Source organism: Sceloporus occidentalis, unplaced genomic scaffold (genome assembly GCF_023333645.1).
Source record: "Sceloporus occidentalis isolate IW3139 unplaced genomic scaffold, rSceOcc1.0.p SCAF_1, whole genome shotgun sequence".
Classification (NCBI taxonomy): domain Eukaryota; kingdom Metazoa; phylum Chordata; class Lepidosauria; order Squamata; family Phrynosomatidae; genus Sceloporus; species Sceloporus occidentalis.
Window position 1 is genome coordinate 241,250,025 of NW_028316981.1, and position 11,543 is coordinate 241,261,567.

General features: G+C 41.8%; 1 long non-coding RNA gene across 1 annotated transcript; it reads left to right on the plus strand.

The window, feature by feature from the left end:
• Window positions 1-2,085: 2,085 nt before the first annotated feature.
• LOC149323682 (uncharacterized) lies at window positions 2,086-10,769 on the plus strand. The gene is made up of 3 exons (XR_016280221.1): window positions 2,086-2,315; window positions 9,858-9,990; window positions 10,672-10,769. It is a non-coding gene; the product is annotated as an uncharacterized LOC149323682 (long non-coding RNA).
• The last annotated feature ends 774 nt before the right edge of the window (window positions 10,770-11,543 follow it).

The window sequence follows — 11,543 nt, forward strand, 5'->3', positions numbered from 1 at the left end:
CTTCCAGGGAGGGAGGGAGGGAGGCAGCCATTAAAGAAGGAGGCTCAGCCCAGCCAGGGAGGGAGGCGCCTCCAGGCCAGGCCTTGGCTGCAGGAGGACAGGGCTGCTGCTGGCCCACATTGGAGAATACTTCCTCAGAGAGAGACACAGACAGGAGAATACTTGCCCAGAGGGAAACATGACTTGCCCAAGGTTTCCCTATGTATGGGCCAAGATTTCCCCTCTTTTCTTAGGGGAAAGGGTTCTCCTATGTTTCCCTATGGGCAAGGATTCACAGAATCATAGAACCCTAGAGTTGGAAGAGACCCCAAGGGCCCTGATCCAGTCCAACCCCCTTCTGCCATGCAGGAACTCTCCATCAAAGCATCCCCAACAGATGGCCATCCAGCCTCTGTTTAAAGACCTCCAAAGAAGGAGACTCCACTACACTCTGAGGAAAGAGTGTGTTCCACTGTCAAATAGCCCTCACTGTCAGGAACTTCATGCAGGAACATCTCCAATGTTTCTCAATGGGCAAATACATATCTCCCCTGTCTTCATATGGACAAGGATTCTCCAAGGTTTCCTCACAGGCAAGGATTCGCCAGTGATTCTCTATGGTTACAATGCACTGGGTTTGTCAGAGCATGCTTTGGGGAACCCAGCTCAGACTACTCAGACCTGGTACATGGACAAGGTGACGGGAGCATCTGCATTGTAGAAATAATCCAGTTTGACACCACCATCCTGTGGAAACTCGGGGTTTGTAGTTTTTCAGGGTCATTAGCCTCCACTGGTGCCTCACAAAACTAGAAATCCCAAGATTCTGTAGGATGGAGCCATGTCAGTTAAAGTGGTGTCAAACTGTTATTTCTACAGTGTAGATGCATCCTTGGAAAAGACAGCTCCCACTCAGAACTTGAGCAGCTGGGAGGGGGGAACAGGACTAAAGAGCCTGAATTTATATTCATATAAGTGTTTTTAGCTTTGCTTTTGTAATGAGTTTATAATGTCCTATATTTTTAAAGTCCTACATTTTGCAGTGTCTTGTCCTCCATTGTGGTTAGGACATCCAGTCACCCTGGTTGAGTCTCTTGTAGCAAAATATTTCCACCTGTTGCTCTGAGAAGTTCGGTTGGCTCCCTCTCTGACTGCCTTTTGCCATATTCTTGTTCAGACAGCCATTTGCTTCTTAGGTTTTAGGCAATGCTTTGGTTACAATTACTACTTTTTATTGTACAAGTTGAATCTCCCTTATCTGAAATGCTTTGGACCAGAAGGGTTTTGGATGTCGGATTTTAAAATTTCTTTGGAATACCTCTACTTGTATATACATTCAGTATATAATGAGATATCTTGGAGATGGGTTTTGTTGTTATGTGGCTCCAAGTCATTGTTGACTTATGACAACTCTAAGGCGAACCTATGATAGGATTCACACTGGCAAGTTTCTTCAGAAGGGATTTGTCATTGCCATCCTCTGAAGCTGAGAGAGTGTGTCTTGCCCAAGGTCACCCAATGGGTTTTTATGCTTGACCGGGGAATTGAACCCTGATCTCCAGAATCATAGTCCAACACTCAGACCACTATGCCATGCTGGGTGGGACCCAAGTCTAAATACAAAATTAATTTGTCTTTCATATACACTTTTTACATGTTGCCTGAAGTTAATTTTATACAATATTTTAATAATTTTATGCATGAAACAAAATTTGTGTACAGTGAATCACCAGAAAGCAAAGTTATCATCTGGGGTTTGGTTCCAGGAACCCCCCCCCCCTCCCCCATGGATACCAAAATCTTAATGTAGATTTAAATTACATTAAGAAATTAAGATTTATTAATGGAGATTTCTTCATAGTTAGGGATGTTTCTTCTTTTCTTTTAATTAATTTTCTATTATGTTTCCAAGTTAGGGATGTTTCTGTGATAAAGGATGAGGAAAGTAATTTGTTCTCTCTCTGCAAGTACTGGAAAAGTAACAAAATTAATAGCGGGCTGCCTGTAAATGTTGAGTTCCTCCCGCATGGTTCCAGAGCCCTCTCAGAAGTCACTGGCTAGAATCCTATTGCTTGATCTCTGCTAGAGTAGACCCATGTTGTTTGTTGTTGTGTCCCTTCAAGTGATTTCTCACTTACAGCAACCTTAAGGCGAACCTATCACAGGGTTTTCTTGGCAAGATTTATTTAGAGGAGGTTTGCCGTGGCCTTTCTGGAAGAATGGGACTTGCCTAAGGTCACCCAGTGGGTTTCCCTGGCTGGGCTAGGATTTGAATGCTGGTCTCCAGAGTCCTAGTCCAACAATCAAACCACTACACCACTTGAGTCAACACACAGGTAAATCCAATTGCTTTACTGACTCTACTGACAATCCTAATGGTAGTATTGTAGGCCAAAGTATGATATCCACAGTATTTGTATTTTCAGAGAGGCCAAAGTCCAGGTGGCTCTACAGAGAAACAACAGCTGGAGAGCTGCCCCAGTTGCCCCACCATCTTCCATCTGAGGTGTTTGCTTCACGTTCACTAAGCAATGGTAGGGCCAGCCCTGTTTTTTGGATCAGAGTCAGCTGGTGGTTCTGCCAACATGGGGGCAGTGAAGCATCTGTGGATTTTACTGCTGTTCTTCCAAGTTGAACAGGAACTCAGCACCAGTAGAGCTGCTGTTCAGTTTGGAACAGCTGTGGGAAGAGGAGGTAAAATCCAGAATGCATTTACCTTGCCCCCTCCTTGCTCTGGATCTCTGCCATCTAGTTTGTTGAGTGCAGATGTGCTAATTTCATAGCTTGCATATACACAGAGACACATGTGCCTTCATGTGTCACGCATGTTCATCGACATGACATCTACAGTTTTCCCTTAAGTTTTCCCTTAAGTGACATCATTTTTTGCACAATATTTGGAGAAGTTATTGTAAAATATAACTCAGTGCTTTCTTATATCTTAATGTAGATTTTGTTTCAGATTATTTTAAAATGTGACTTTTACTTGGTCTAAATATTTGGCATGAACCAGGCTATTAAGTAATTAATAGGCAGTTGCCAGAAAAATAGCAGATCTAGCCAAAAGTAAGCCCCAGGTAAATTCACTGAGCCTAATCACAGGTAACTATGTATAGGCCTGGTGTCTTCATTCCTGGAGAGAGGGGTGTAATTGCCCTGAAAATGATGGGTGCTTTTATAATGCAATCAGATGTTGTGCCAATTATTTTCAGAATATCCATAAATGGCCGGAGGATATGCAAAACATTCTGTCTGCAATGCAATTTTACAGACTGACCACGTGGTGTCAGAGATGTATTGTACAGTACTCTTGTAGCTCATTTGCTACAGCTGGTCTTCTAAAATCAGACTTACTGTATATTGTATCAATGGCTTTCACATTTATTTTTTATTTTTTTAGGTGGTTCTTGCTAACACAGTGCCTTATCGTTTTTATTCTGATTTCCATTCTCTCTGGCATGTCCTGCATGCCTCATCAGTTTCCATCTCTTTCTCACACCTTCCTTTTTTGTTTTTTTCTGTATATCCTTGAATACTAAAAGAATCTGCAGCTGTGTGACAAGAGTTAATAAAAGATGTACTTGCTTTCCCTGGGGATATTCTTTCTGTTCCTAATTAGGCCTCTTTGGGGAGGAGGGGAATACATTCATCAAAATAACTTTCAGATGCAGAAGGTGGTTTTTCTGCTGAAATGGTAAATCTCATCATGAGAAGATTGCTTTTGACTACATTTCACATTTAACAAAATCAAGATTTCTAGTCAGCAAACTGAAATAGAAACTTTTTGTAAAGTTTCCTGACTAGGACAAACAATTTGTGGGCTTGGGGATTGGAAGTAAATCTGAATTTTAGAACTTAAGTGAGCTGAGCAACCACAAAGCTAGCATTACTAGAGCGATAGCCCATTAAAATGGAGCCAAAGTTACTAGACATTAAAGTTTACCAAGGCTATGCAGTGTCTTTGTGAAAATGTAGACATATTAATGATGGGTGCTGAATGAATGGGCCAATTTAAGCACTGACAAAATAAAACCATTTGGGAAAGGTGGCACATTTGTTGAGCATTATTTTGCTTGCATGTGTGATTAGTGCTACAGTGGACCCTTGTTATATGCTGGGGTTTGGTTCCAAGATCCCCCGTGTATAACAAAATCCATGGATGCTCAAGTCCCGTTAAATATAATGACAGCAAAATGGTGTCCCTTATAAAAAATGAAAAATCAAGGCTTGATATTTGAAATTTATACTTTTTTTTAACATTTTCAAACCGTGGATGCTTGAATCCGTATATAAAAAATCCATGTATAAGAAGGGCCAACTGTATAGACCTATAGTTGTAGCCCTCCCCCCCCCCCCCTCAACTTACTAGGATGCATTCAAAATACATGGCCTGTTACAGACAGCCAAAATAAAACTGCTTTGAGTCACAGTGGAGGTATGGTGTTTCAATGATGCATACGTCCTAAGAGTCCAGAAGCCGCACCAAAGCCACGCTCCAGTCCTTAGGGCTGGAGCGTGGCGTTGGTGCGACTTCTGGACTCTTAGGACGCATGTATCATTGAAACACCATACCTCCACTGTGACTCGAAGCAGCTTTATATTGGCTGTCTGTAACAGGCGTGAACAACCAAGATTCAACTGGAGTTATTTTCATGGTCTGAATAACCCCTTAGTGCCTCACCAAGCTGCAAATCATAGGATTCCATAGACACCAGCCATAGAAGTTAAAGTGAAATCCAGTGGTACAACTGTGTAGCATGAAAGGCCCTAAATTAAGAAGCTCAAACATTGTAATGCTTCTCATACAGCAGTTGTTCAAGTCCCTTGATCATTTTGGTTCTGCACCTTTTCCACTGCTATAGTATCAATTTTCAGTTGTGGTAATGAGAACTGTATATTGTAGCTGGGGGCTCCTCTGCTCACATCCCTTCATTATGAGAAATGATGGTTGATTGATTGATTGATTGATTGTGGGGGTTTCCAGGCTATTTATTTATTTTATTTCTATGCCTACTTTATCCCAAAAAGGGACCCAAGGCAGCTCACAATATTAAAAACCACATTAAAATAGTTTATTTAAAAGACAATCAAAATAACCTAATTTAAAAAGTACAAAGTTAAAATTTAAAACACACAAAAGTTAAAAAACATAATCTAAAACAGCCCCCTCCAGATAAAACCAACCTTGCATGATTTTAAAAAGCCTGCCTAGATAAAAATGTTTTTATCTGCTGGCAAAAGGCCATCAGGGAAGGGGCCAGCTTAGCCTCCCGTGGAAGAGAGTTCCACAGGGTGGGAGCAGCCACTGAGAAGGCTCTCTCTTGTGTCCTCACAAAGTGAGCCTGGGGTGGTGGTGGTACCAAGAGAAAGCCTTCTCCTGAGGCTCTTAGGGCTCTGGCTCATTTGTATGGGGAGGTACAGTCTCTCAAATAGTCTGGCCCTAAGCCATTATAGGTCATGACCAGCACTTTGAAACCAGAAATAAATCAGTAGTTAGTGGAACTATATACAGTGAAACCCTATAACTGGCTCCAGTCAGCATTCTGACTGTAGCGTTTTGAACCCACTGGAGTTTCGGAACAGTTTCCAAAGGCAGCCCCATGTAGAGTGTGTTACAGTAGTCCAAACGGGATGTAATCAAGGCGTTTGTCACCATAGCCAGATCTGATGTTTCAAGGAACGGGCACAGCTGGCACTCTAGTTTTAACTGTGCTAATGTACTCTTGGCCACTGCTGAAACCTGGGCATCCAGGCTCAGAGTGGAGTCCAGGAGCACACCCAAGCTGCGAGCCTGAGATTTCAGGAGGAGTGTAACCCCATCCAGCTCAGGCTCAGACCCAGTTCCCTGATCTGCCTTCTGATTGACCTGGAGGACCTCTGTCTTGTCTGGATTATGTTTCAATTTGTTTGCCCTCATCCAGTCCATTACTGACCACAGACACTGGTTCAGTAGCAAGATAGCTTCCTTGGAATCAGATGGAAAGGAGAAATAGCATTGAGTGTCATCCTCATTTTGGTGGTACCTCATGCTAAAGCTCCTGATGACATCTCCCAGTGGTTTCATGTAGATGTTAAATAACATGGGGGACAAAACAGAACCCTGTGGGACTCCACAGGTCAGCGGCCAAGGAGTCGAACAGGAATCCCCAAACACCACCTTCTGGGTCACCCCCTCCAAGAAAGACTGGAACCACTGCATAACAGTGCCCCCAAGTCCCACCTCAGAAAGGCGGCTCAGAAGTATGCCATGGTTGATGGTACTAAAAGCCGCTGAGAGGTCTAGCAGGACCAAGAGGGATCCAGATTGGATCTAGATAATTTGTTTCATCCAAAACCTCTGGAGCTGAGAGGCCACCACTCCCTCCAGAACCTTGGCCAAGAATGGAATATTAGAGACTGGCTGATAATTATCCAGAATGGTGGGATCCAGAGAGGTTTTTTTCAGTAATGGCCTCACCACAGCTTCTTTTAGGCAGGATCGAAACCTGCCTTGCTGCAGTAAAGCATTCACCACTCCCTTTGCTTTGGATGATATCACACAACGGGTTTTGAAGCTCCAATCTGATGTCACTCCTTTTGCAGCTCCAATCTGAAGTCCAACCATGCAAATTCCTGTTAAAACGTGATAGATTATCACACGTGACTGTTTTCTATGGGGGGTACTTCCAAGCCAGATCCAAAGCCAATCCAAAGTGACTCCTGACTTTTGTGAATTTGGAAACAAACGGATTCACAGAAATTGTTTCCAAACCCGCTTTGATTTCAATCTGAATTGGTCTGGTGTGGAATGCAACTTTGCTTCTGTCCAAGGTGGCAAATTTCCCATGATGTAGCGCTGCAATTTTGCTCCATTTGCTTCTGGTACTCCTTCAAGAACAGAGGCTGCATAATATTTCAATAATAATAATAATAATAATAATAATAATAATAATAATTTCTTTCCTACCTCTCCTCAAGGCTGGAGGCAGGGTACTCAAAGGAAACCAAGGCACTGCATAATAATAATAATAATAATAATAATAATAATAATTTATTAGTTTGCTGAGGCACCAGAGCTCTCTGGCAGAGAAGGTTCAATGTCTCTCAAAACTACAGTTCCCAGAATTCCATAGCACTGTGCCAGGACATTTAAAGTGGAGTCAAATCGGATTATTTCCCCAGTGTGGATGCAACCTAAGAGAAAACAACTGTTACAAAGGGAAGGAGAGTGGACTGGATTCAGGGAGGTGGTACTTTAGGGAGCATGGAGAATAAGGGAAACCAGATCATTTCTGCAGTCCTCCAAAATGGGTCTCTTTCAGAACCAAAGGATTTACTTCCAAGTAAAGCTGCAGCTTCTACACTGATTATTTTGCAGTGAAATAAATGTATTATTACTATTAATAATAATAATTGGATGGGGGCTCTGACATGGAGGATAGATGTAGATGTGGGTGAAATGAATAAGGAGAATGACAGGAGGATAGATGTAGATGTGGCTGAAATGGATGGGGGCTGTGACATGGAGGACCCATTTGGATTTGGTTGCCAGGGATGGGAAAATAGAAGGAAGGAAGAAACGTGAAGCCATCATTCATGTGAGGCTAGCATTCATGTGAAAGTAGAACCAGGAAGTGGCCCCCTTCTTCACCCCGGAAGTGCAAAGGTTCAAGATGCGTTCAGAGCCCCACTGAGCATGCGCAAAGATGCCAATTTGAATTGGTGACTCCGCATGGTATGTACTGGTGTGATAATTTATTTTGCACTTGCTTTGGTTTGCCTCAGGAATAACCACAATTCCGCTCTTCACGTGAGATAATCACGTGAATTGCCTTGGATTCGAATTGACTCTGCTTCCCCTTCACTTCGAATTTGCTTTGGATTTTAGTTCAAATTTCACATGTGATAAACTCCTTTGTGTTTTCTGTTTTTAACCAATTATAGATCCCTAAAGGGACCCTTTAACCCACTTTTAGGGAGTCTTTGCTGAGAGACTTTGTCAAAAGCCTTTCAGAAGTCCAAGCAAACAATGGCCTGTCTATGTACTTATTGACACTTTCAAAGAATACTAAAATGTTAGTGGGACAGGACTTATCTTTGTGAAAGCTATGTTGATATTTTCTGAATAAGGATTCTCCCTGTTGTCTGATAACTCTCTGCAAGTTTCGTTGGAGAAAAAGGTTAAACCTATATAGGTAGGCAGTTATTTAACGCAGAGGTGGAAAACTTTGGCACTCCAGATGTTGTTGAACATCATCCCTTATCATTGGCCTTCTGTGTGGGGCTGATGGGAGATGAAATATAACTGCTTCTGGAGGGCTGCAAGTATTCCTATGGAATTCTAACTTGCCCAGTTCAGCGAGGATTCAGAAATGTACAAAATGTGTTAAAGATTATAAAAAGAGAGAAGAATATGCTTACTTTGCTATATTGTTTGCAAATTACTGAAGCTATTGTCCATATATAGTTGGGCACTTCATTATAGGAAAGGGCTTGAGTCCAAAATGTATTCCCAATAACTTGCTGTTTTTTCAGAATTAAGAAGTACTATATGAACAGTCCTAGCTGTATGTTAAATCCACTAGATGGTGCTATTTGTTAACTGAATATTTTCTTCTTCCTAGGAGAAAGAGAAGTTTAGATTCTCTTACCAGTCTCACTGGAGAAGAGTATATGGGAGTGATTCATCACAAAGCCATTAATTCAATCAGCCCTGATTATGTTGCAAAATGAATATTTTATATGGTCATATTTTATATTAACAGATATGGCTTCACAGAATTGGCGATTTTGCACAATTGCTTTTTAAACTTTATGGATCTTTGCTTTCTTACGGGATCATTCTTGTATTACACCAGCCATTTCTGGACCACGGTTAAAGGGCAAGTGTAACTAAAATATCAGCTGTATAAAAACAATCCGTAAAATAATTATACTTTACATCTCTGGTTTCAGAAAATTAACATTGAAGAGAAACACAGAAAGTGGGTGGGAACAGATATTTCAGGAGATGCAAGAGATATTGTGGACTGGAGCCCTTTAAGACTTGTGGGTTGTGGGTGATCCAGAAGAATGGTGCAACTCCTGGTACGAGTTCAGTCTTGCAAGATACAAGAGAATTCTCATCTTCTGATGAGAATCTGAGACCCTTTATAAGATGAGCCCCTGTGGATTCTGCTTTACAGAGATATACAATAATTAGGGCTTACTAATTTTAACACTTAGGGTCAGTTGGTGTATGAAGGAGCAAAGAAAATGGTTCACCCTACCATCTCAAATTAAGGTACACAGAATCTAGTCAGTCCTTTTGCTTTGGCACATGGCACAGGCCATATCATAAGTGCTTCTTTCTACTTCTGGTCCCCAAAGCATAATAATGCCAAACTGAACAGTAAGTAATGTTTCATGATACTCCAGTTCTTTTGCCTGGCATGGTCACATCTCTGCCTGATGGTAGATCCAGCTTTTCTAGTACAAGTTTTCTGGTACCAGCAATTGCTAGTGTGACTGGCACATTTGAAATAAAAATTATTATTATTATTATTATTATTATTATTATTATTAACCTTTATTTATAAAGCGCTGTAAATTTACACAGCGCTGTACATACAATCTTTTTAATTGGACGGTTCCCTGCCCTCAGGCTTAGAATCTAAAAAGACACGACACAAAAAATGTGGATCAAAGAGTGTGCTTGATGAATAGAGATGGAGCAAGGTCTCTCTTTTCTGCTGTGTTTGTTACCCTAACAGGAGCTTGCTGTATTTCAGTCAACCTCTAATAGTAGTTGCCACCCCTAGAATATTGTGCTAAATACTCTCTCTCTCTTTCTCTGGGTCATACCTTCCCTATCAGTTTGTCAGGGCAAGAAGTAACCATGTGTTACTTTTTTCTTGCAGAACCACTAGTGAAATAATGGAATGGAAGAGGCTACAGGTTTTGCAGAAGTCTGGGGAAAAAAATCTATATAGCTCATTCATGCAGTCCAGGTATGAAGACAAAAGAATATTCTTGGGGACATCACTATTTAAGGTGAGACATGGCTGATAAACTGAAGTAGGTTCTTGAAAAAGGGGACATTGTTGGAAGAGTAGCGTAACAGTAGCATCCTTTCTGGACTTTTCCAGGGTAACAGATTCCTTTCCAATAATTAAGAATTCAGAAGGTTGTTTTTGTACAAGTGCGGGCCTTGAGGCAGAGTCAAGGCTGCAGGCAATGTGTTCTTCCAGCATGACTCTGCTGAACGTTAACCATAGATGGAAGACCTAGAGATTTCTAGAAAAAATACTTCTCTGGTTATTTGTAAGTCCACTACAATTCTATGGTCAACGTCCAGTGGATATTGACTATAAAGTTGCACTGGAGGACCTAGACATTCCTAGAGGGGTGTTCTCTCAGGCAAAAAATTAGTAGCTTTTTATTTGCAGTTTTTCCACTTTCATGGGGGTCTTGTGCCCCTAACCCCAGTGAATGTGGAGGGCCTACTGTATTATTTGTTTGTTTGTTTGCTTGTTTGTTTTGCCATGGCATCATCGCAGGGAGTTTGGGGTTCATGGTTTATAGAGGCTCTTGAGCTCTTTGGCTAATTTTAAATACTCCTCCCTAAACTACAAACCCCAGGGATGTTGTCATGGCAGTAAAGTGGAACACAGCACTATAACTGTGTTGTTTTCTCTGTTTTCCATCTCCTTTTTTCTTGCTGCTAAAATTCAGAAGCTTGATCTGTGTCTAATGAAGGTGTGGTTAAAAGCTTAAGTCACATCAGCCAGGCCCAAGACAAGAGAGGTGGGTCAGCAATGGGAAGTGTGACAGCATCCTTCATTTCAGCTAAAGGCAAGTGGTCAGAATAAGAAGTTTCTGTTGTCTGGAGCATCTTGTACCTGAGGTGATCATCTAATGTTGCCTTCTAACAGGACCAGTCCTCTTTCACATCTATAAGAATAGCACTGTTTTTAGCACTGTTTTTAGCACATAAGACATATCTTTCTTTGACTATTGGTTACTCAGAGTGGGTCTACACTCGCCAGAATATTCTGGGTTGCTCCCAGAGTATTCTGTTCCCAGGGCTGCCCCAAATTTCCTTCTTACTTCTGCACTCCGGAGTGACACCAAGCAGCTATAGACACCTGCATCTTGCTGTGCTGCCTGGTGCCACCACTGGTGCAAGTTGCTCCCTCTGAAGTAAAAAATGAGGCACCCAGCATCAATCACATGGCTGAGTATCTCGTTCTGACCTCAGAGAGAGTGACCCATACTACCAGTAATGGTGACGGGTGACACAGCAGGACACGGGTGTAGCTAGCTACTGGAATAAAATCCTGAGCAAAAGGTAAGTTTTTATTTCATTTTAAGGGAGAGATGGCCCAGATTCAATGCAGAACTGATCTCACAATGTGAAGAATGTCTGCTGTTGATTTGGGGGGTTTGATCCTGTGTTGCGAGGCTAGGGGGCTATGAAGGTGTGGGAAAACTGGTTCAATTTGCCCCTGTAGACATGCTTTCAGAGACTGGTTTCATGCCTATAAGCAGGTGGGGGTTTCTGGTAACATGCATTTCCCTCCAATGTCACATAGTTTGTGAAAGTG